Raw genomic sequence first — 24,238 nt, 5'->3', positions numbered from 1 at the left:
TGAAGGATCATGTGACACTGATTGAAGACTGGAGTAATGACTGCTGAAAATTCAGCTTTGCTATTTTAAAACATTACAACAGGAAAAAAAAGTTATTTAAAATTGTAATAATGTTTGACAATACTGTTTTACTTTATTTATACTCAAATACATTCAGCCTGGGTGAGCATAAGAGACTTATCAAAAACAATAGTAAATATAGCTGCAAGCAGCGATGACGGGCCCAAGCCGTCAGCATACGCCACCCCGGTGGCATCGATAAAACGGTGCCCAGCGAGCACACGCATCACAGTAACCCTCTGGCAGTTTGGTTTTAAGGGATACGGCAATTAAAGGGTTAATCCAAACCATCAACTCTGTGAAACACACACACACAGAACAACATATAAAACTTTAAATTCTGTGAAAATATATTTTTCATTGGTAGTTCATGTTAATGCATTTACTAATGCTAACAAATGAGAAATTATTATAGTTACCAAAGGTTTTAATGATTTATAAGCATTTTTTAATGATTTCTTTTTCCATTAACTAACATGAATAATTTTTTCTAACACAAATGAATAAAGTAAAAAATATATTGTTAATATTTAATGTTATTTGTGAATTAACCAATGTTAAAAAACAACATTATTTAACTGTTGTTAATTTACATCATTAATAAATATATACCATTTAATGTTGATCAAAATCAATTCCAAAATGTGTTAATATATTATTACATTTTAAAGTTTTATCTTTTGAACATGACTATTTTTCTAATATTAAAAATATTTTGTTCATTGTTAGTTCATTGTAAGTTCATACTATCAATGAAGAATTAACATGCTGTAAAAAATATATTTTTCATTGTTAGTTCATGTTAATTAATGCATTCCCTACTGTTAACAAATGAGACTTAATTATAAAGTGTTATCAAAACCTTTAATGCTTTATAAGCATTTTTTAAGGATTTTATTGAGATGTTTAAACAGACCCTCTCTCTCTCTCCCTCTCTCTCTCCCCCTCCACACTCACTGAACTCACACAGTCAGTCACCCACCCAGTCACCCACCGCACACATTAGAAGCACAGAGACAGGAGAACTCTGATAGTTTTTAAATTTTCTCCTCCGCATAGTGTATTGTAAATTCATGAAATTAATCACATATCCTCAGACTGTATTGTTCTGTGTATGTAATTTTTTATGAAGTGTTTGGAAGCTGCTCTTAAAAGAAAAAAAAAAAAGAAAAGTTTTCTCTTTTTTACTGTAACTTTAATAAATTGCCATTAAATCATCGTTCAAGATATCCTAAATCCGTCCGCAATTTAGCATCTTCAGTATTTTGGCATCATAAGAAAAAATGTTTGGTGTGATTTACGTGTTTCTGTTTGGAGGAGCATGAATTTGTTTACAGCCTGTTTAAAAACAAAACCCACATTAAAATAAATATAGCCGACTTCCTGTTGGTCGTAGCTAATGACTGTAAATTAGAAAGTTGTCCGGATTAATAAGAACAATTTATGTACCGAGTTTGGTGTCTGTAGCTATCATTATATATATATATAAACATTAATAATTATATACCATTTAATGTTGATCAATATTAATTCCAAAATGTGTTAATATATTATTACATTTTAAAGTTTATCTTTTGAACATGACTATTTTTCTAACATTAAAAAGATTAATAAATGCTTTAAAAAAATTGTTCTTTGTTAGTTCATACTATCATGGAAGAATTAACATGCTGTAAAAATATATTTTTCATTGTTAGTTCACGTTAATTAATGCATTTCCTAATGTTAAGAATTGAGACCTTATTTAATGATTTATAAGCATTTTTTAAAGATTTTAAAAAACAGACCCTCTCTCTCTTTCTCTCTCTCACCCAGCTCCTCAATCCACACAGTCACTCACACAGTCACTCACACCCCACCCCACCCCCACCCCTCACTCAGCTGCAGTGACAGGGAGCTCTCACTCAGATGCAGGCTGGCAGGGAGCTCTCACTCAAAAGCAGCTCTGATAGTTTTTAAATTTTCTCCTAAGCATAGTGTATTGTAAATTCATGAAATTAATCACATATTCTCAGACTGTATTGTTCTGTGTATGTAATTTTTTATGAAGTGTTTGGAAGCTTCTCTTAAAAGATAAAAAAAAAAAAAAATTATCTTTTTTACTGTAACTTTAATAAATTGCCATTAAATCATCGTTCAAGATATCCTAAATACGTCCGCAATTTAGCATCTTCAGTATTTTGGCATCATGATAAAAAATGTTTGGTGTGATTTCCGTGTTTCTGCTTGGAGGAGTATTAATTTGTTTACAGCCCGTTTTTAAAAAAAACCCACATTAAAATAAATATAGCCGACTTCCTGTTGGTCGTAGCTAATGACTGTAAATTAGAAAGTTGTCCGGATTAATTAGAACAATTTATGTACCGAGTTTGGTGTCTGTAGCTAAAACTAACCCCCTCATTTTTGACAAAAGGTGGCGCTATAGAGTGTCTCTTCCACGCCCGTTTATGAGCTTTTTCCAGTGTCTAACTATCATTAATACTGATATGTGTGTTGAGTTTCATGACATTCTAAACATGTTATCTGCCTCAAAATCACCAGAAACGAATTTTCAACTTTGACACGTTGCCATGGCAACATAATTTTAGATATCAATCTTCCCTTCACAGTTTTACATCGGCCGTGTTTTGACATTATTCTGGTGACGTTTGAAGCAAATCGAGTAAAAATAAGATGCTGAATTCAAAGCATTTTGAAAACGACACACTTCCTGCAGCCAGTTGGTGGCGCTATAACTTTCAGTCATAATAGTCACATCTATCCGATCGGCATCATACAACGAACAAATCACTGAAGTTTGATCTACATCATACAATGTATGTGGACGTTATTAGGCATTTCCTGGGTCTCATTTTTCGCCATAACTTCATCGCCTCGCCACGGGCAAACCGTTCGACATATCAAAAATATCTTCGCAATTTAGCGTCCCCAATGTCTTGAGATCATGTTCACCGAGTTTGGTGGCAATCGTATGGAAATCCTCAGAGGAGTATATCAAATTCCAGAGCATGCGCTTTTTAAACAGCCCTGAATAGCCGACTTCCTGTTGGGCGGAGCCTAAGACATGCTGCGCGGAAGTTGTTCGGCTCAATGAGTTCTATATGTGTACCGAGTTTCATATGAATACGTGCAAGTATGTGTGAGCTATACATCGTGTTTTCTGACAATTTTCCAGGGGGCGCCGTAGAGCCCCTGTGCCACGCCCGGGTCCCAGCCTCAGCGGCGTCCTAATGGCCGCAGGTTCCAATGTGCGTGCCAATTTTCAAGAGTTTTCGGGCACGTTAAGGCCCCCAAAAGTGCCCGGATAGTCGAAATAAAAAATAAAAAAAATAATAATAATAAAAATAAATATAGCTGCGAGCAGCGATGACGGGCCCAAGCCGCCAGTGCATATGCCACCCCGGTGGCATCGATAAAACGGTGCCCAGCGAGCACACACAATACAGTAACCCTCTGGCAGTTTGGTTTTAAGGGATACGGCAATTAAAGGGTTAATCCAAACCATCAACTCTGTGAAACACAACACACAGAACAACATATAAAACTTTAAATTCTGTGAAAATATATTTTTCATTGGTAGTTGATGTTAGTTAATGCATTTACTAATGCTAACAAATGAGAAATTATTATAGTTACCAAAGCTTTTAATGATTTATAAGCATTTTTTTTATGATTTATTTTTCCATTAACTAACATGAATAATTTTTACTAACACAAATAAAGTAAAAAATATATTGTTAATATTTAATGTTATTTGTGAATTAACCAATGTTAAAAAACAACATTATTTAACTGTTGTTAGTTAACATCAACAATAATTATATACCATTTAATGGTGATCAATATTAATTCCAAAATGAGTTAATATATTATTACATTTTAAAGTTTTATCTTTTGAGCATGACTATTTTTCTAATATTAAAAATATTATGTTCATTGTTAGCTCATTGTAAGTTCATACTATCAATGAAGAATTAACATGCTGTAAAAAATATATTTTTCATTGTTAGTTCATATTAATTAATGCATTCCCTACTGTTAACAATTGAGACTTAATTATAAAGTGTTATCAAAACCTTTAATGCTTTATAAGCATTTTTTAAGGATTTTATTGAGAAGTTTAAACAGACCCTCTCTCTCTCTCTCTCTCTCTCTCTCTCTTTCTTTCTCTCTCTCTCCCCCTCCACACTCACTGAACTCACACAGTCACTCACACCCCACCCCTCACTCAGAAGCAGTGACAGGGAGCTCTCACTCAGCAGCAGCTCTGATAGTTTTTTAATTTTCTCCTCTGCATAGTGTATTGTAAATTCATGAAATTAATCACATATCCTCAGACTGTATTGTTCTGTGTATGTAATTTTTTATGAAGTGTTTGGAAGCTGCTCTTAAAAAAAAAAAAAAAAAAAAAAAGAATTCTCTTTTTTACTGTAACTTTAATAAATTGCCATTAAATCATCGTTCAAGATATCCTAAATCCGTCCGCAATTTAGCATCTTCAGTATTTTGGCATCACTAGAAAAAATGTTTTGGTGTGATTTCTGTGTTTCTGTTTGGAGGAGTATGAATTTGTTTACAGCTCGTTTTAAAAAAAAACCCACATTAAAATAAATATAGCCGACTTCCTGTTGGTCGTAGCTAATGACTGTAAATTAGAAAGTTGTCCGGATTAATAAGAACAATTTATGTACCGAGTTTGGTGTCTGTAGCGATCATTATATATATATAATCATTAATAATTATATACCATTTAATGTTGATCAATATTAATTCCAAAATGTGTTAATATATTATTAAATTTTAAAGTTTATCTTTTGAACATGACTATTTTTCTAACATTAAAAAGATTAATAAATGCTTTAAAAAAAATTTTTCTTTGTTAGTTCATACTATCATGGAAGAATTAACATCCTGTAAAAATATATTTTTCATTGTTAGTTCATGTTAATGCATTTCCTAATGTTAAGAAATGAGACCTTATTATAAAGTGTTATCAAAATCTTTAATGATTTATAAGCATTTTTTAAAGATTTTAAAAAACAGACCCTCTCTCTCTTTTTCTCTCTCTCTCACCCACTGCCTCAATCCACACAGTCACTCACACAGTCACTCACACCCCACAACACCCCACCCCCACCCCTCACTCAGAAGCAGTGGCAGGAGCTCTCACTCAGAAGCAGGCTGATAGTTTTTAAATTTTCTCCTAAGCATAGTGTATTGTAAATTCATGAAATTAATCACATATCCTCAGACTGTATTGTTCTGTGTATGTAATTTTTTATGAAGTGTTTGGAAGCTGCTCTTAAAAGATAAAAAAAAAAAAAAAATTATCTTTTTTACTGTAACTTTAATAAATTTCCATTAAATCATCGTTCAAGATATCCTAAATCCGTCCGCAATTTAGCATCTTCAGTATTTTGGCATCATGAGAAAAAATGTTTGGTGTGATTTCCGTGTTTCTGCTTGGAGGAGTATTAATTTGTTTACAGCCCGTTTAAAAAAAAACCCCACATTAAAATAAATATAGCCGATTTCCTGTTGGTCGTAGCTAATGACTGTAAATTAGAAAGTTGTCCGGATTAATAAGAACAATTTATGTACCGAGTTTGGTGTCTGTAGCTATCATTATATATATATAATCATTAATAATTATATACCATTTAATGTTGATGAATATTAATTCCAAAATGTGTTTATATATTATTACATTTTAAAGTTAATCTTTTGAACATGATTATTTTTCTAACATTAAAAAGATTAATAAATGCTTTAAAAAAAAAGTTATTTGTTAGTTCATACTATCATGGAATTAACATGCTGTAAAAATATATTTTTCATTGTTAGTTCACGTTAATTAATGCATTTCCTAATGTTAAGAATTGAGACCTTATTATAAAGTGTTATCAAAATCTTTAATGATTTATAAGCATTTTTTAAAGATTTAAAAAAAACAGACCCTCTCTCTCTCTTTCTCTCTCTCACCCACTGCCTCAATCCACACAGTCACTCACACAGTCACTCACACCCCACCCCACCCCTCACTCAGCTGCAGGCTGACAGGACCTCTCACTCAGAAGCATTATATCAACTCTCTGATAGTTTTTAAATTTTCTCCTAAGCATAGTGTATTGTAAATTCATGAAATTAATCACATATCCTCAGACTGTATTGTTCTGTGTATGTAATTTTTTATGAAGTGTTTGGAAGCTGCTCTTAAAAGATAAAAAAAAATAAAAATTATCTTTTTTACTGTAACTTTAATAAATTGCCATTAAATCATCGTTCAAGATATCCTAAATCCGTCCGCAATTTAGCATCTTCAGTATTTTGGCATCATGATAAAAAATGTTTTGTGTGATTTCCGTGTTTCTGCTTGGAGGAGTATTAATTTGTTTACAGCCCGTTTTTAAAAAAAACCCACATTAAAATAAATATAGCCGACTTCCTGTTGGTCGTAGCTAATGACTGTAAATTAGAAAGTTGTCCGGATTAATAAGAACAATTTATGTACCAAGTTTGGTGTCTGTAGCTAAAACTAACCCCCCCATTTTTGACAAAAGGTGGCGCTATAGAGTGCCTCTTCCACGCCCGTTTATGAGCTTTTTCCAGTGTCTAACTATCATTAATACTGATATGTGTGTTGAGTTTCATGACATTCTAAACATGTTATCTGCCTCAAAATCACCAGAAACGAATTTTCAACTTTGACACGTTGCCATGGCAACATAAGTTTAGATATCAATATTCCCTCCACAGTTTTACATCGGCCGTGTTTTGACATTATTCTGGTGAAGTTTGAAGCAAATCGAGTAAAAATAAGATGCTGAATTCAAAGCATTTTGAAAACGACACACTTCCTGCAGCCAGTTGGTGGCGCTATAACTTTCAGTCATAATAGTCACATCTATCCGATCGGCATCATACAACGAACAAATCACTGAAGTTTGATCTGCATCATACAATGTATGTGGACGTTATTACGCATTTCCTGGGTCTCATTTTTCGCCATAACTTCATCGCCTCGCCACGGGCAAACCGTTCGACATATCAAAAATATCTTCGCAATTTAGCGTCCCCAATGTCTTGAGATCATGTTCACCGAGTTTGGTGGCAATCGTATGGAAATCCTCAGAGGAGTATATCAAATTCCAGAGCATGCGCTTTTTAAACAGCCCTGAATAGCCGACTTCCTGTTGGGCGGAGCCTAAAACATGCAGCATGAAAGTTGTTCAGCTCAATGAGTTCTATATGTGTACCGAGTTTCATATGAATACGTGCAAGTATGTGTGAGCTATACATCAAGCTTTCTGACAATTTTGCAGGGGGCGCCGTAGAGCCCCTGTGCCACGCCCGGGTCCCAGCCTCAGCGGCGTCCTAATGGCCGCAGGTTCCAATGTGTGTGCCAATTTTCAAGAGTTTTCGGGCACGTTAAGGCCCCCAAAAGTACCCGGATAGTCGAAATAAAAAATAATAAAAAAAAAAATAAATAAATAAAAAATAAAAAATAAATATAGCTGCGAGCAGCGATGACGGGCCCAAGCCGTCAGCATACGCCACCCCGGTGGCATCGATAAAACGGTGCCCAGCGAGCACAAGCATCACAGTAACCCTCTGGCAGTTTGGTTTTAAGGGATACGGCAATTAAAGGGTTAATCCAAACCATCAACTCTGTGAAACACACACACACACACAGAACATATAAAACTTTAAATTCTGTGAAAATTTATTTTTCATTGGTAGTTGATGTTAGTTAATGTATTTACTAATGCTAACAAATGAGAAATTATTATAGTTACCAAAGCTTTTAATGATTTATAAGCATTTTTTAATGATTTATTTTTCCATTAACTAACATGAATAATTTTTTCTAACACAAATTAATAAAGTAAAAAATATATTGTTAATATTTAATGTTATTTGTGAATTAACCAATGTTAAAAAACAACATTATTTAACTGTTGTTAATTTACATCATTAATAAATATATACCATTTAATGTTTATCAAAATCAATTCCAAAATGTGTTAATATATTATTACATTTTAAAGTTTTATCTTTTGAACATGACTATTTTTCTAATATTACAAATATTTTGTTCATTGTTAGTTCATTGTAAGTTCATACTATCAATGAAGAATTAACATGCTGTAAAAAATATATTTTTCATTGTTAGTTCATGTTAATTAATGCATTCCCTACTGTTAACAAATGAGACTTAATTATAAAGTGTTATCAAAACCTTTAATGCTTTATAAGCATTTTTTAAGGATTTTATTGAGAAGTTTAAACAGACCCTCTCTCTCTCTCTCTCTCCCCCTCCACACTCACTGAACTCACACAGTCAGTCACCCACCCAGTCACCTACCGCACACATTAGAAGTACAGTGACAGGAGATCTCTGATAGTTTTTAAATTTTCTCCTCCGCATAGTGTATTGTAAATTCATGAAATTAATCACATATCTCAGACTGTCTTGTTCTGTGTATGTAATTTTTTATGAAGTGTTTGGAAGCTGCTCTTAAAAGATAAAAAAAAAAAAGGTTTCTCTTTTTTACTGTAACTTTAATAAGTTGCCATTAAAACACCGTTCAAGATATCCTAAATCCGTCCGCAATGTAGCATCTTCAGTATTTTGGCATCATAAGAAAAAATGTTTGGTGTGATTTCCGTGTTTCTGTTTGGAGGAGTATGAATTTGTTTACAGCCCGTTTTAAAAACAAAACCCACATTAAAATAAATATAGCCGACTTCCTGTTGGTCGTAGCTAATGACTGTAAATTAGAAAGTTGTCCGGATTAATAAGAACAATTTATGTACCAAGTTTGGTGTCTGTAGCTATCATTGTATATATATAATCATTAATAATTATATACCATTTAATGTTGATCAATATTAATTCCAAAATGTGTTTATATATTATTACATTTTAAAGTTTATCTTTTGAACATGATTATTTTTCTAACATTAAAAAGATTAATAAATGCTTTAAAAAAATTGTTCTTTGTTAGTTCATACTATCATGGAAGAATTAACATGCTGTAAAAATATATTTTTCATTGTTAGTTCACGTTAATTAATGCATTTGCTAATGTTAAGAAATGAGACCTTATTATAAAGTGTTATCAAAATCTTTAATGATTTATAAGCATTTTTTAAAAATTTAAAAAAACAGACCCTCTCTCTCTCTCTCTCTCTCTCTCTCACCCAGCTCCTCAATCCACACAGTCACTCACACAGTCACTCACACAGTCACTCACACAGTCACTCACACAGTCACTCACACAGTCACTCACACCCCACCCCACCCCCACCCCTCACTCAGCTGCAGGCTGACAGGACCTCTCACTCAGATGCAGTATACATGCTCTTCCTCGCCCCCATCTTGGCCTCTCCGACCATATCTCCATCCTGTTAGCACCAGCTTACCGCCCTCTGCTGAGACGGATCAGGCCAACAAAAAAGACTGTCACTGTGTGGCCTAGGGATGCAGCCTCTGTGCTCCAGGATTGCTTTCAGTGCACAGACTGGCAGGTCTTTAGAGACGCGTCTATGTGTGAGGGAGAGGTGGATCTGGAGGAATATACTTCCTCTGTCCTCGGTTTCATTTCTAAGTGTGTTGATGATGTCGCCATCACCAGGATAGTAACATGCTTTCCGAACCAGAAACCCTGGCTGAATGCTGAGGTGAGAGCTCTGCTGAAAGCTAGGGATGCTGCGTTCAGGGCAGGTGAGGCATCAGCGCTGAAAGTGGCGAGGAAAGAACTGATGGCAGGCATTGCGAGGGCTAAAGCCACATATGCTCGGAAGATTCAGGGGCATTTTACTTCCAACGACCCCCGGACCATGTGGAAGGGCATTAAGTGCATCATGGATTATAACACCAGGGATGCACAATGCCCAAGGGATCCCTCTCTACCAGATGCACTCAACAGGTTCTATGCTCGCTTTGAGGATCCTGACACCCCCCCCCCCCCCCCTGCATTACACTCATACCATCTTTTAGCGACACGCCCCTCAGTGTGTCCATAGCTGATGTGAGGAGGACCTTTAAAGGAATCAACCCCCGCAAAGCTGCAGGCCCCGATAACATCCCGGGGCGGGTATTGAAGGACTGTGCATACCAGCTGTCTGAGGTGTTTACAGACATCTTTAACACTTCATTGTCACTGGCATCTGTCCCCACCTGCTTAAAGACTGCCACTATTGTCCCTGTCCCAAAGTGTTCCCCAGTGACAGGCCTGAATGACTATCGACCTATAGCCTTAACCCCGGTAGTCATGAAGTGCTTTGAGAGGTTGGTTATGGCCCACATTAAAGATTCCATCGACGTCACTGTGGACTCCCACCAGTATGCCTATAAGGAAAACCGCTCCACGGATGACGCCATTTCATCAGTGGTTCATACAGCCCTCACCCACCTGGAGAGTAGAAACTCCTATGTTCGTCTGCTCTTCCTGGACTTCTCCTCAGCTTTTAATACCATCATCCCACAGACCCTGGTACAGAAGCTCTCCTCCCTTGGTCTGAGTCCTACACTGGGGAACTGGGTTCTGGACTTCCTGACCAATAGACCTCAGACTGTCAGGATCCACAACACCATCTCCTCCTCCATCACTCTCAGCACTGGCTCGCCACAGGGCTGTGTGCTGAGCCCCCTCCTGTTCACTCTGCTGACGTATGACTGCTCGGCAAGACATCCTAGCTGCCATATAGTGAAGTTTGCGGACGACACAGCAGTAGTGGGACGCATCATTGACAATGATGAGTCGGAATACAGAGAGGAGGTGGAACACCTGATGCAGTGGTGCAGAGGAAACAACCTCTGCATTAACGTGAAGAAGACCAAGGAGATGGTGGTGGATTTTAGAAGAGACAGGCGCCCTCCTCCTCCTTTGTACATTGGAGGAGTAGCTGTGGAAGTGGTCTCTAGCTTCAGGTACCTGGGTGTGTATATAACCGAGGACCTTACCTGGAGCACCAATACCATCCGGCTGGTCAGGAAGGCCCACCAGCGTCTCTATTTCCTCAGGAAGTTGCGGCGAGCTGGACTTGGGAGCTCAGTCCTGAGGAGTTTCTATCACTGTGCGGTGGAGAGTGTCCTCTGCACCTGTATTACGGTGTGGCATGGCAGCTGTACTGCTGCTGAGAGGAGGGCTCTGCAGAGGGTTGTAAGGGCTGCACAGAGGACTATGGGGAGCAGGCTTCCCACCATCACAGACCTCTACACAGCACGATGTAGGGGGAGGGCCCTCCGCATCATGAAGGACTCAACTCACCCTGCACACGGACTCTTCGAACCCCTCCCCTCAGGCAGACGGCTGAGGAGCATCCGGAGTAGGACCACCAGGCTCAGAAATAGCTTCTTTCCTGAAGCTGTTAGACTGTTGAACTCTAGCCATGCTCTGTAGGCATTCCATCTCTCCTTTTGAACATGCGCATGCATGCATGCGCACATACATATACACACATACATACATACACACACTGATCTGCATTACAAACACTTTATCCACCTTAAATGTAATATTTATTATAGGCGAAATACTATCGATTATCTCTTTTGGACAATTTCTTCTTGCTTTTAAACCGGGACCTGAGTTCTAATTTCGTACCATAACATGGAAATGTGAGTTGGTATGACAATAAAAGTTCCTAAGAATCCTAAGAATCCTAAGAATCCTATATCAACTCTCTGATAGTTTTTAAATTTTCTCCTAAGCATAGTGTATTGTAAATTCATGAAATTAATCACATATCCTCAGACTGTATTGTTCTGTGTATGTAATTTTTTATGAAGTGTTTGAAAGCTGCTCTTAAAAGATAAAAAAAAAAAAAAATCTATTTTTTACTGTAACTTTAATAAATTGCCATTAAATCATCGTTCAAGATATCATAAATCCGTCCGCAATGAAGCATCTTCAGTATCTTGGAAGCATGTGAAAAAATGTTTGGTGTGAATTTTTGGTTTCTGCTTGGGAGGAGTATGAATTTGTTTACAGCCCGTTTAAAAAAAAAAAAAAACACATAAAAAAAAAAATAGCCGATTTCCTGTTGGTCGTAGCTAATGACTGTAAATTAGAAAGTTGTCCGGATTAATAAGAACAATTTATGTACCGAGTTTGGTGTCTGTAGCTATCATTATATATATAATCATTAATAATTATATACCATTTAATGTTGATCAATATTAATTCCAAAATGTGTTTATATATTATTACATTTTAAAGTTTATCTTTTGAACATGACTATTTTTCTAACATTAAAAAGATTAATAAATGCTTTAAAAAAATTGTTCTTTGTTAGTTCATACTATCATGGAAGAATTAACATGCTGTAAAAATATATTTTTCATTGTTAGTTCACGTTAATTAATGCATTTCCTAATGTTAAGAAATGAGACCTTATTATAAAGTGTTATAAAAATCTTTAATGATTTATAAGCATTTTTTTAAGATTTTAAAAAACAGACCCTCTCTCTCTCTTTCTCTCTCTCACCCACTGCCTCAATCCACACAGTCACTGACAGCCCACCCCACCCCCACCCCTCAATCAGAGGCAGACTGGCAGGAGCTCTCACTCAGCAGTTTAATAACTCTCTGATAGTTTTTTAATTTTCTGCTCTCCATAGTGTATTGTAAATTCATGAAATTAATCACATATCCTCAGACTGTATTGTTATGTGCATGTAATTTTTTATGAAGTGTTTGGAAGCTGCTCTTAAAAGATAAAAAAAAAAAAAAAAATCTATTTTTTACAGTAACTTTAATAAATTGCCATTAAATCATCGTTCAAGATATCCTAAATCCGTCCGCAATTTAGCATCTTCAGTATTTTGGCATCATGAGAAAAAATGTTTGGTGTGATTTACGTGTTTCTGTTTGGAGGAGTATGAATTTGTTTACAGCCTGTTTTAAAAAAAAACCCACTTTGAAATAAATATAGCCGACTTCCTGTTGGTCGTAGCTAATGACTGTAAATTAGAAAGTTGTCCGGATTAATAAGAACAATTTATGTACCGAGTTTGGTGTCTGTAGCTAAAACTAACCCCCCCATTTTTGACAAAAGGTGGCGCTATAGAGTGCCTCTTCCACGCCCGTTTATGAGCTTTTTCCAGTGTCTAACTATCATTAATACTGATATGTGTGTTGAGTTTCATGACATTCTAAACATGTTATCTGCCTCAAAATCACCAGAAACGAATTTTCAACTTTGACACGTTGCCATGGCAACATAATTTTAGATATCAATATTCCCTTCACAGTTTTACATCGGCCGTGTTTTGACATTATTCTGGTGAAGTTTGAAGCAAATCGAGTAAAAATAAGATGCTGAATTCAAAGCATTTTGAAAATGACACACTTCCTGCAGCCAGTTGGTGGCGCTATAACTTTCAGTCATAATAGTCACATCTATCCGATCGGCATCATACAACGAACAAACCACTGAAGTTTGATCTACATCATACAATGTATGTGGACGTTATTAGGCATTTCCTGGGTCTCATTTTTCGCCATAACTTCATCGCCTCGCCACGGGCAAACCGTTCGACATATCAAAAATATCTTCGCAATTTAGCGTCCCCAATGTCTTGAGATCATGTTCACCGAGTTTGGTGGCAATCGTATGGAAATCCTCAGAGGAGTATATCAAATTCCAGAGCATGCGCTTTTTAAACAGCCCTGAATAGCCGACTTCCTGTTGGGCGGAGCCTAAGACATGCAGCGTGAAAGTTGTTCGGCTCAATGAGTTCTATATGTGTACCGAGTTTCATATGAATACGTGCAAGTATGTGTGAGCTATACATCAAGCTTTCTGACAATCTTCCAGGGGGCGCCGTAGAGCCCCTGTGCCACGCCCGGGTCCCAGCGTCTGTGGCGTCCTAATGGCCGCAGGTTCCAATGTGCGTGCCAATTTTCAAGAGTTTTCGGGCACGTTAAGGCCCCCAAAAGTACCCGGATAGTCGAAATAAAAAATAATAAAAAAAAAAAAAATAAATATAGCTGCGAGCAGCGATGACGGGCCCAAGCCGTCAGCATACGCCATCCCGGTGGCATCGATAAAACGGTGCCCAGCGAGCACACACATTACAGTAACCCTCTGGCAGTTTGGTTTTAAGGGATACGGCAATTAAAGGGTTATTCCAAACCATCAACTCTGTGAAACACACACACACAGAACAACATATAAAACTTTAAATTCTGTGAAAATATATTTTTCATTGGTAGTTGATGTTAGTTAATGCATTTACTAATGCTAACAAATGAGAAATTATTATAGTTACCAAAGGTTTTAATGATTTATAAGCATTTTTTAATGATTTATTTTTCCATTAACTAACATGAATAATTTATTCTAACACAAATGAATAAAGTAAAACATATATTGTTAATATTTAATGTTATTTGTGAATTAACCAATGTTAAAAACAACATTATTTAACTGTTGTTAATTTACATCATTAATAAATATATACCATTTAATGTTTATCAAAATCAATTCCAAAATGTGTTAATATATTATTACATTTTAAAGTTTTATCTTTTGAACATGACTATTTTTCTAATATTAAAAATATTTTGTTCATTGTAAGTTCATACTATCAATGAAGAATTAACATGCTGTAAAAAATATATTTTTCATTGTTAGTTCATGTTAATTAATGCATTCCCTACTGTTAACAAAAGAGACTTAATTATAAAGTGTTATCAAAACCTTTAATGCTTTATAAGCATTTTTTAAGGATTTTATTGAGAAGTTTAAACAGACCCTCTCTCTCTCTCTCTCTCTCTCCCCCTCCACACTCACTGAACTCACACAGTCAGTCACCCACCCAGTCACCCACCGCACACATTAGAAGCACAGAGACAGGAGAACTCTGATAGTTTTAATTTTCTGCTCTCCATAGTGTATTGTAAATTCATGAATTAATCACATATCCTCAGACTGTCTTGTTCTGTGTATGTAATTTTTTATGAAGTGTTTGGAAGCTGCTCTTTAAAGATAAAAAAAAAAAGTGTTCTTTTTTACTGTAACTTTAATAAATTGCCATTAAATCACCGTTCAAGATATCCTAAATCAGTCCGCAATGTAGCATCTTCAGTATCTTGGAAGCATGTGAAAAAATGTTTGGTGTGAATTTTTGGTTTCTGCTTGAAGGAGTATGAATTTGTTTACAGCCCGTTTAAAAAAAAAAAAAACACATAAAAAAAAAAAATAGCCGATTTCCTGTTGGTCGTAGCTAATGACTGTAAATTAGAAAGTTGTCCGGATTAATAAGAACAATTTATGTACCGAGTTTGGTGTCTGTAGCTATCATTATATATATATATATATATATATATATAATCATTAATAATTATATACCATTTAATGTTGATCAATATTAATTCCAAAATGTGTTTATATATTATTACATTTTAAAGTTTATCTTTTGAACATGACTAATTTTCTAACATTAAAAAGATTAATAAATGCTTTAAAAAAATTGTTCTTTGTTAGTTCATACTATCATGGAAAAATTAACATGCTGTAAAAATATATTTTTCATTGTTAGTTCACGTTAATTAATGCATTTCCTAATGTTAAGAATTGAGACCTTATTATAAAGTGTTATCAAAATCTTTAATGATTTATAAGCATTTTTTAAAGATTTAAAAAAACAGACCCTCTCTCTCTCTTTCTCTCTCTCACCCACTGGCTCAATCCACACAGTCACTCACACAGTCACTCACACCCCACCCCACCCCTCACTCAGCTGCAGGCTGACAGGGATCTCTCACTCAGAAGCAGTCTAAGTCTAACTCTCTGATAGTTTTCAAATTTTCTCCTCTGCATAGTGTATTGTAAATTCATAAAATTAATCACATATCCTCAGACTGTATTGTTCTGTGTATGTAATTTTTTATGAAGTGTTTGGAAGCTGCTCTTAAAAGATAAAAAAAAAAAAGAAATGATCTTTTTTACTGTAACTTTAATAAATTGCCATTAAATCATCGTTCAAGATATCCTAAATCCGTCCGCAATTTAGCATCTTCAGTATTTTGGCATCATGATAAAAAATGTTTGGTGTGATTTCCGTGTTTCTGCTTGGAGGAGTATTAATTTGTTTACAGCCCGTTTTTAAAAAAAACCCACATTAAAATAAATATAGCCGACTTCCTGTTGGTCGTAGCTAATGACTGTAAATTAGAAAGTTGTCCGGATTAATTAGAACAATTTATGTACCGAGTTTGGGGTCTGTAGCTAAAACTAACCCCCTCATTTTTGACAAAAGGTGGCGCTATAGAGTGCCTCTTCCACGCCCGTATATGAGCTTTTTCCAGTGTCTAACTATCATTAATACTCATATGTGTGTTGAGTTTCATGACATTCTAAACATGTTATCTGCCTCAAAATCACCAGAAACGAATTTTCAACTTTGACACGTTGCCATGGCAACATAATTTTAGATATCAATCTTCCCTTCACAGTTTTACATCGGCCGTGTTTTGACATTATTCTGGTGAAGTTTGAAGCAAATCGAGTAAAAATAAGATGCTGAATTCAAAGCATTTTGAAAACGACACACTTCCTGCAGCCAGTTGGTGGCGCTATAACTTTCAGTCATAATAGTCACATCTATCCGATCGGCATCATACAAAGAACAAATCACTGAAGTTTGATCTACATCATACAATGTATGTGGACGTTATTAGGCATTTCCTGGGTCTCATTTTTCGCCATAACTTCATCGCCTCGCCACGGGCAAACCGTTCGACATATCAAAAATATCTTCGCAATTTAGCGTCCCCAATGTCCTGAGATCATGTTCACCGAGTTTGGTGGCAATCGTATGGAAATCCTCAGAGGAGTATATCAAATTCCAGAGCATGCGCTTTTTAAACAGCCCTGAATAGCCGACTTCCTGTTGGGCGGAGCCTAAGACATGCTGCGTGAAAGTTGTTCAGCTCAATGAGTTCTATATGTGTACCGAGTTTCATATGAATACGTGCAAGTATGTGTGAGCTATACATCAAGTTTTCTGACAATTTTCCAGGGGGCGCCGTAGAGCCCCTGTGCCACGCCCGGGTCCCAGCCTCAGCGGCGTCCTAATGGCCGCAGGTTCCAATGTGCGTGCCAATTTTCGAGAGTTTTCGGGCACGTTAAGGCCCCCAAAAGTGCCCGGATGATTGAAATAAAAAATAAAAAAAAATAAAAAAATAAAAATAAATATAGCTGCGAGCAGCGATGACGGGCCCAAGCCGTCAGCATACGCCATCCCGGTGGCATCGATAAAACGGTGCCCAGCGAGCACAAGCATCACAGTAACCCTCTGGCAGTTTGGTTTTAAGGGATACGGCAATTAAAGGGTTATTCCAAACCATCAACTCTGTGAAACACACACACACAGAACAACATATAAAACTTTAAATTCTGTGAAAATATATTTTTCATTGGTAGTTGATGTTAGTTAATGCATTTACTAATGCTAACAAATGAGAAATTATTATAGTTACCAAAGGTTTTAATGATTTATAAGCATTTTTTAATGATTTATTTTTCCATTAACTAACATGAATAATTTATTCTAACACAAATGAATAAAGTAAAACATATATTGTTAATATTTAATGTTATTTGTGAATTAACCAATGTTAAAAACAACATTATTTAACTGTTGTTAATTTACATCATTAATAAATATATACCATTTAATGTTTATCAAAATCAATTCCAAAATGTGTTAATATATTATTACATTTTAAAGTTTTATCTTTTGAACATGACTATTTTTCTAATATTAAAAATATTTTGTTCATTGTAAGTTCATTGTAAGTTCATACTATCAATGAAGAATTAACATGCTGTAAAAAATATATTTTTCATTGTTAGTTCATGTTAATTAATGCATTCCCTACTGTTAACAAAAGAGACTTAATTATAAAGTGTTATCAAAACCTTTAATGCTTTATAAGCATTTTTTAAGGATTTTATTGAGAAGTTTAAACAGACCCTCTCTCTCTCTCTCTCTCTCTCTCTCTCTCCCCCTCCACACTCACTGAACTCACACAGTCAGTCACCCACCCAGTCACCCACCGCACACATTAGAAGCACAGAGACAGGAGAACTCTGATAGTTTTAATTTTCTGCTCTCCATAGTGTATTGTAAATTCATGAAATTAATCACATATCTCAGACTGTCTTGTTCTGTGTATGTAATTTTTTATGAAGTGTTTGGAAGCTGCTCTTTAAAGATAAAAAAAAAAAGTGTTCTTTTTTACTGTAACTTTAATAAATTGCCATTAAATCACCGTTCAAGATATCCTAAATCAGTCCGCAATGTAGCATCTTCAGTATCTTGGAAGCATGTGAAAAAATGTTTGGTGTGAATTTTTGGTTTCTGCTTGAAGGAGTATGAATTTGTTTACAGCCCGTTTAAAAAAAAAAAAAACACATAAAAAAAAAAAATAGCCGATTTCCTGTTGGTCGTAGCTAATGACTGTAAATTAGAAAGTTGTCCGGATTAATAAGAACAATTTATGTACCGAGTTTGGTGTCTGTAGCTATCATTATATATATATATATATATATATATATATAATCATTAATAATTATATACCATTTAATGTTGATCAATATTAATTCCAAAATGTGTTTATATATTATTACATTTTAAAGTTTATCTTTTGAACATGACTAATTTTCTAACATTAAAAAGATTAATAAATGCTTTAAAAAAATTGTTCTTTGTTAGTTCATACTATCATGGAAGAATTAACATGCTGTAAAAATATATTTTTCATTGTTAGTTCACGTTAATTAATGCATTTCCTAATGTTAAGAATTGAGACCTTATTATAAAGTGTTATCAAAATCTTTAATGATTTATAAGCATTTTTTAAAGATTTAAAAAAACAGACCCTCTCTCTCTCTTTCTCTCTCTCACCCACTGGCTCAATCCACACAGTCACTCACACAGTCACTCACACCCCACCCCACCCCCACCCCTCACTCAGCTGCAGGCTGACAGGGATCTCTCACTCAGAAGCAGTCTAAGTCTAACTCTCTGATAGTTTTCAAATTTTCTCCTCTGCATAGTGTATTGTAAATTCATAAAATTAATCACATATCCTCAGACTGTATTGTTCTGTGTATGTAATTTTTTATGAAGTGTTTGGAAGCTGCTCTTAAAAGATTAAAAAAAAAAAAGAAATGATCTTTTTTACTGTAACTTTAATAAATTGCCATTAAATCATCGTTCAAGATATCCTAAATCCGTCCGCAATTTAGCATCTTCAGTATTTTGGCATCATGATAAAAAATGTTTGGTGTGATTTCCGTGTTTCTGCTTGGAGGAGTATTAATTTGTTTACAGCCCGTTTTTAAAAAAAACCCACATTAAAATAAATATAGCCGACTTCCTGTTGGTCGTAGCTAATGACTGTAAATTAGAAAGTTGTCCGGATTAATTAGAACAATTTATGTACCGAGTTTGGGGTCTGTAGCTAAAACTAACCCCCTCATTTTTGACAAAAGGTGGCGCTATAGAGTGGCTCTTCCACGCCCGTATATGAGCTTTTTCCAGTGTCTAACTATCATTAATACTCATATGTGTGTTGAGTTTCATGACATTCTAAACATGTTATCTGCCTCAAAATCACCAGAAACGAATTTTCAACTTTGACACATTGCCATGGCAACATAATTTTAGATATCAATCTTCCCTTCACAGTTTGACATCGGCCGTGTTTTGACATTATTCTGGTGAAGTTTGAAGCAAATCGAGTAAAAATAAGATGCTGAATTCAAAGCATTTTGAAAACGACACACTTCCTGCAGCCAGTTGGTGGCGCTATAACTTTCAGTCATAATAGTCACATCTATCCGATCGGCATCATACAAAGAACAAATCACTGAAGTTTGATCTACATCATACAATGTATGTGGACGTTATTAGGCATTTCCTGGGTCTCATTTTTCGCCATAACTTCATCGCCTCGCCACGGGCAAACCGTTCGACATATCAAAAATATCTTCGCAATTTAGCGTCCCCAATGTCCTGAGATCATGTTCACCGAGTTTGGTGGCAATCGTATGGAAATCCTCAGAGGAGTATATCAAATTCCAGAGCATGCGCTTTTTAAACAGCCCTGAATAGCCGACTTCCTGTTGGGCGGAGCCTAAGACATGCTGCGTGAAAGTTGTTCAGCTCAATGAGTTCTATATGTGTACCGAGTTTCATATGAATACGTGCAAGTATGTGTGAGCTATACATCAAGTTTTCTGACAATTTTCCAGGGGGCGCCGTAGAGCCCCTGTGCCACGCCCGGGTCCCAGCCTCAGCGGCGTCCTAATGGCCGCAGGTTCCAATGTGCGTGCCAATTTTCGAGAGTTTTCGGGCACGTTAAGGCCCCCAAAAGTGCCCGGATGATTGAAATAAAAAAAAAAAAAAAAAAAAAAAAAAAAAAAAAAAAAAAAAAATAATAATCCTTAGAAGAACAATAGGGCCCTGCGCCTTACTGGCTTGGGCCCTAATAATAATCCTTAGAAGAACAATAGGGCCCTGCGCCTTACTGGCTTGGGCCCTAAATATAGCTGCGAGCAGCGATGACGGGCCCAAGCCGTCAGCATACGCCACCCCGGTGGCATCGATAAAACGGTGCCCGGCGAGCACAAGCATCACAGTAACCCTCTGGCAGTTTGGTTTTAAGGGATACGGCAATTGAAGGGTTAATCCAAACCATCAACTCTGTGAAACACACACACACACACACACACAGAACAACATATAAAACTTTAAATTCTGTGAAAATATATTTTTCATTGGTAGTTGATGTTAGTTAATGCATTTACTAATGCTAACAAATGAGAAATTATTATAGTTACCAAAGGTTTTAATGATTTATAAGCATTTTTTAATTATTTATTTTTCGATTAACTAACATCAATAATTTTTTCTAACACAAATGAATAAAGTAAAAAACATATTGTTAATATTTAATGTTATTTGTGAATTAACCAATGTTAAGAACAACATTATTTAACTGTTGTTAGTTAACATCATTAATAAATATATACCATTTAATGGTGATCAAAATCAATTCCAAAATGTGTTAATATATTATTACATTTTAAAGTTTTATCTTTTGAACATGACTATTTTTCTAATATTAAAAATATTTTGTTCATTGTAAGTTCATACTATCAATGAAGAATTAACATGCTGTGAAAAATATATTTTTCATTGTTAGTTCATGTTAATTAATGCATTCCCTACTGTTAACAAATGAGACTTAATTATTAAGTGTTATCAAAACCTTTAATGCTTTATAAGCATTTTTTAAGGATTTTATTGAGAAGTTTAAACAGACCCCCTCTCTCTCTTTCTCTCTCCCTCCACACTCACTGAACTCACACAGTCAGTCACTCACCCAGTCACCTACCGCACACATTAGAAGCAGTGACAGGAGAACTCTGATAAGTTTTTTAATTTTCTGCTCTCCATAGTGTATTGTAAATTCATGAAATTAAGCACATATCCTCACACTGTATTGTTCTGTGTATGTAATTTTTTATGAAGTGTTTGGAAGCTGCTCTTAAAAGATAAAAAAAAAAAGTTTTCTCTTTTTACTGTAACTTTAATAAATTGCCATTAAAACACCGTTCAAGATATCCTAAATCCGTCCGCAATTTAGCATCATCAGTATTTTGGAATCATGAGAAAAAATGTTTGGTGTGATTTCTGTGTTTCTGCTTGAAGGAGTATGAATTTGTTTACAGCCCGTTTAAAAAAAAAAACCCACATTAAAACAAATATAGCCGACTTCCTGTTGGTCGTAGCTAATGACTGTAAATTAGAAAGTTGTCCGGATTAATAAGAACAATTTATGTACCGAGTTTGGTGTCTGTAGCTATCATTATATATATATATATATATATATATATAATCATTAATAATTATATACCATTTAATGTTGATCAATATTAATTCCAAAATGTGTTAATATATTATTAAATTTTAAAGTTTATCTTTTGAACATGACTATTTTTCTAACATTAAAAAGATTAATAAATGCTTTAAAAAAAATTGTTCTTTGTTAGTTCATACTATCATGGAAGAATTAACATGCTGTAAAAATATATTTTTCATTGTTAGTTCACGTTAATTAATGCATTTCCTAATGTTAAGAAATGAGACCTCATTATAAAGTGTTATCAAAATCTTTAATGATTTATAAGCATTTTTTAAAGATTTTAAAAAACAGACCCCCTCTCTCTCTTTCTCTCTCTCACCCACTGCCTCAATCCACACAGTCACTCACACAGTCACTCACACCCCACCCCTCACTCAGAAGCAGCTCTGATAGTTTTTCAATTTTCTCCTCTGCATAGTGTATTGTAAATTCATGAAATTAATCACATATCCTCAGACTGTATTGTTCTGTGTATGTAATTTTTTATGAAGTGTTTGGAAGCTGTTCTTAAAAAAAAAAAAAAGTTTTCTCTTTTTTACTGTAACTTTAATAAATTGCCATTAAATCACCGTTCAAGATATCCTAAATCCGTCCGCAATTTAGCATCTTCAGTATTTTGGTATCATGAGAAAAAATGTTTGGTGTGATTTCCGTGTTTCTGTTTGGAGGAGTATGAATTTGTTTACAGCCCGTTTTAAAAAAAAACCCACATTAAAATAAATATAGCCGACGTCCTGTTGGTCGTAGCTAATGACTGTAAATTAGAAAGTTGTCCGGATTAATAAGAACAATTTATGTACCGAGTTTGGTGTCTGTAGCTAAAACTAACCCCCCCATTTTTGACAAAAGGTGGCGCTATAGAGTGCCTCTTCCACGCCCGTTTATGAGCTTTTTCCAGTGTCTAACTATCATTAATACTGATATGTGTGTTGAGTTTCATGACATTCTAAACATGTTATCTGCCTCAAAATCACCAGAAACGAATTTTCAACTTTGACACATTGCCATGGCAACAGTATTTTAGATATCAATATCCTCTTCACAGTTTTACATCGGCCGTGTTTTGACATTATTCTGGTGAAGTTTGAAGCAAATCGAGTAAAAATAAGATGCTGAATTTAAAGCATTTTGAAAACGACACACTTCCTGCAGCCAGTTGGTGGCGCTATAACTTTCAGTCATAATAGTCACTTCTATCCGATCGGCATCATACAACGAACAAATCACTGAAGTTTTATCTACATCATACAATGTATGTGGACGTTATTAGGCATTTCCTGGGTCTCATTTTTCGCCATAACTTCATCGCCTCGCCACGGGCAAACCGTTCGACATATCAAAAATATCTTCGCAATTTAGCGTCCCCAATGTCTTGAGATCATGTTCACCGAGTTTGGTGGCAATCGTATGGAAATCCTCAGAGGAGTATATCAAATTCCAGAGCATGCGCTTTTTAAACAGCCCTGAATAGCCGACTTCCTGTTGGGCGGAGCCTAAGACATGCTGCGCGGAAGTTGTTCAGCTCAATGAGTTCTATATGTGTACCGAGTTTCATATGAATACGTGCAAGTATGTGTGAGCTATACATCAAGCTTTCTGACAATTTTCCGGGGGGCGCCGTAGAGCCCCTGTGCCACGCCCGGGTCCCAGCCTCAGCGGCGTCCTAATGGCCGCAGGTTCCAACGTGCATGCCAATTTTCAAGAGTTTTCGGGCACGTTAAGGCCCCCAAAACCCCCCGGATAGTTGAAATAAAAAAAAAATTCATAGGGGAACAATGATTCAATATAGCTGCGAGCAGCGATGACGGGCCCAAGCCGCCAGTGCATACGCCACCCCGGTGGCATCGATAAAACGGTGCCCAGCGAGCACACACAATACAGTAACCCTCTGGCAGTTTGGTTTTAAGGGATACGGCAATTAAAGGGTTAATCCAAACCATCAACTCTGTGAAACACACACACACAGAACAACATATAAAACTTTAAATTCTGTGAAAATATATTTTTCATTGGTAGTTGATGTTAGTTAATGCATTTACTAATGCTAACAAATGAGAAATTATTATACTTACCAAAGCTTTTAATGATTTATAAGCATTTTTTTTATGATTTATTTTTCCATTAACTAACATGAATAATTTTTACTAACACAAATAAAGTAAAAAATATATTGTTAATATTTAATGTTATTTGTGAATTAACCAATGTTAAAAAACAACATTATT

The 24,238-nt window shown here is 35.4% G+C and overlaps 1 protein-coding gene across 6 annotated transcripts in view; it reads right to left on the bottom strand.

The window, feature by feature from the left end:
- The window catches only part of LOC306871403 (DNA ligase 3-like), a 141,617-nt gene that overhangs the window by 9,953 nt on the left and 107,426 nt on the right, over window positions 1-24,238 (bottom strand). The window lies entirely within an intron of this gene.

The sequence above is a fragment of the Barbus barbus genome (assembly GCF_936440315.1).
Source record: "Barbus barbus genome assembly, chromosome: 6".
Classification (NCBI taxonomy): domain Eukaryota; kingdom Metazoa; phylum Chordata; class Actinopteri; order Cypriniformes; family Cyprinidae; genus Barbus; species Barbus barbus.
Note: the sequence above shows the minus strand (reverse complement) of the source record. Positions and strands in the feature narration are given on the sequence as shown.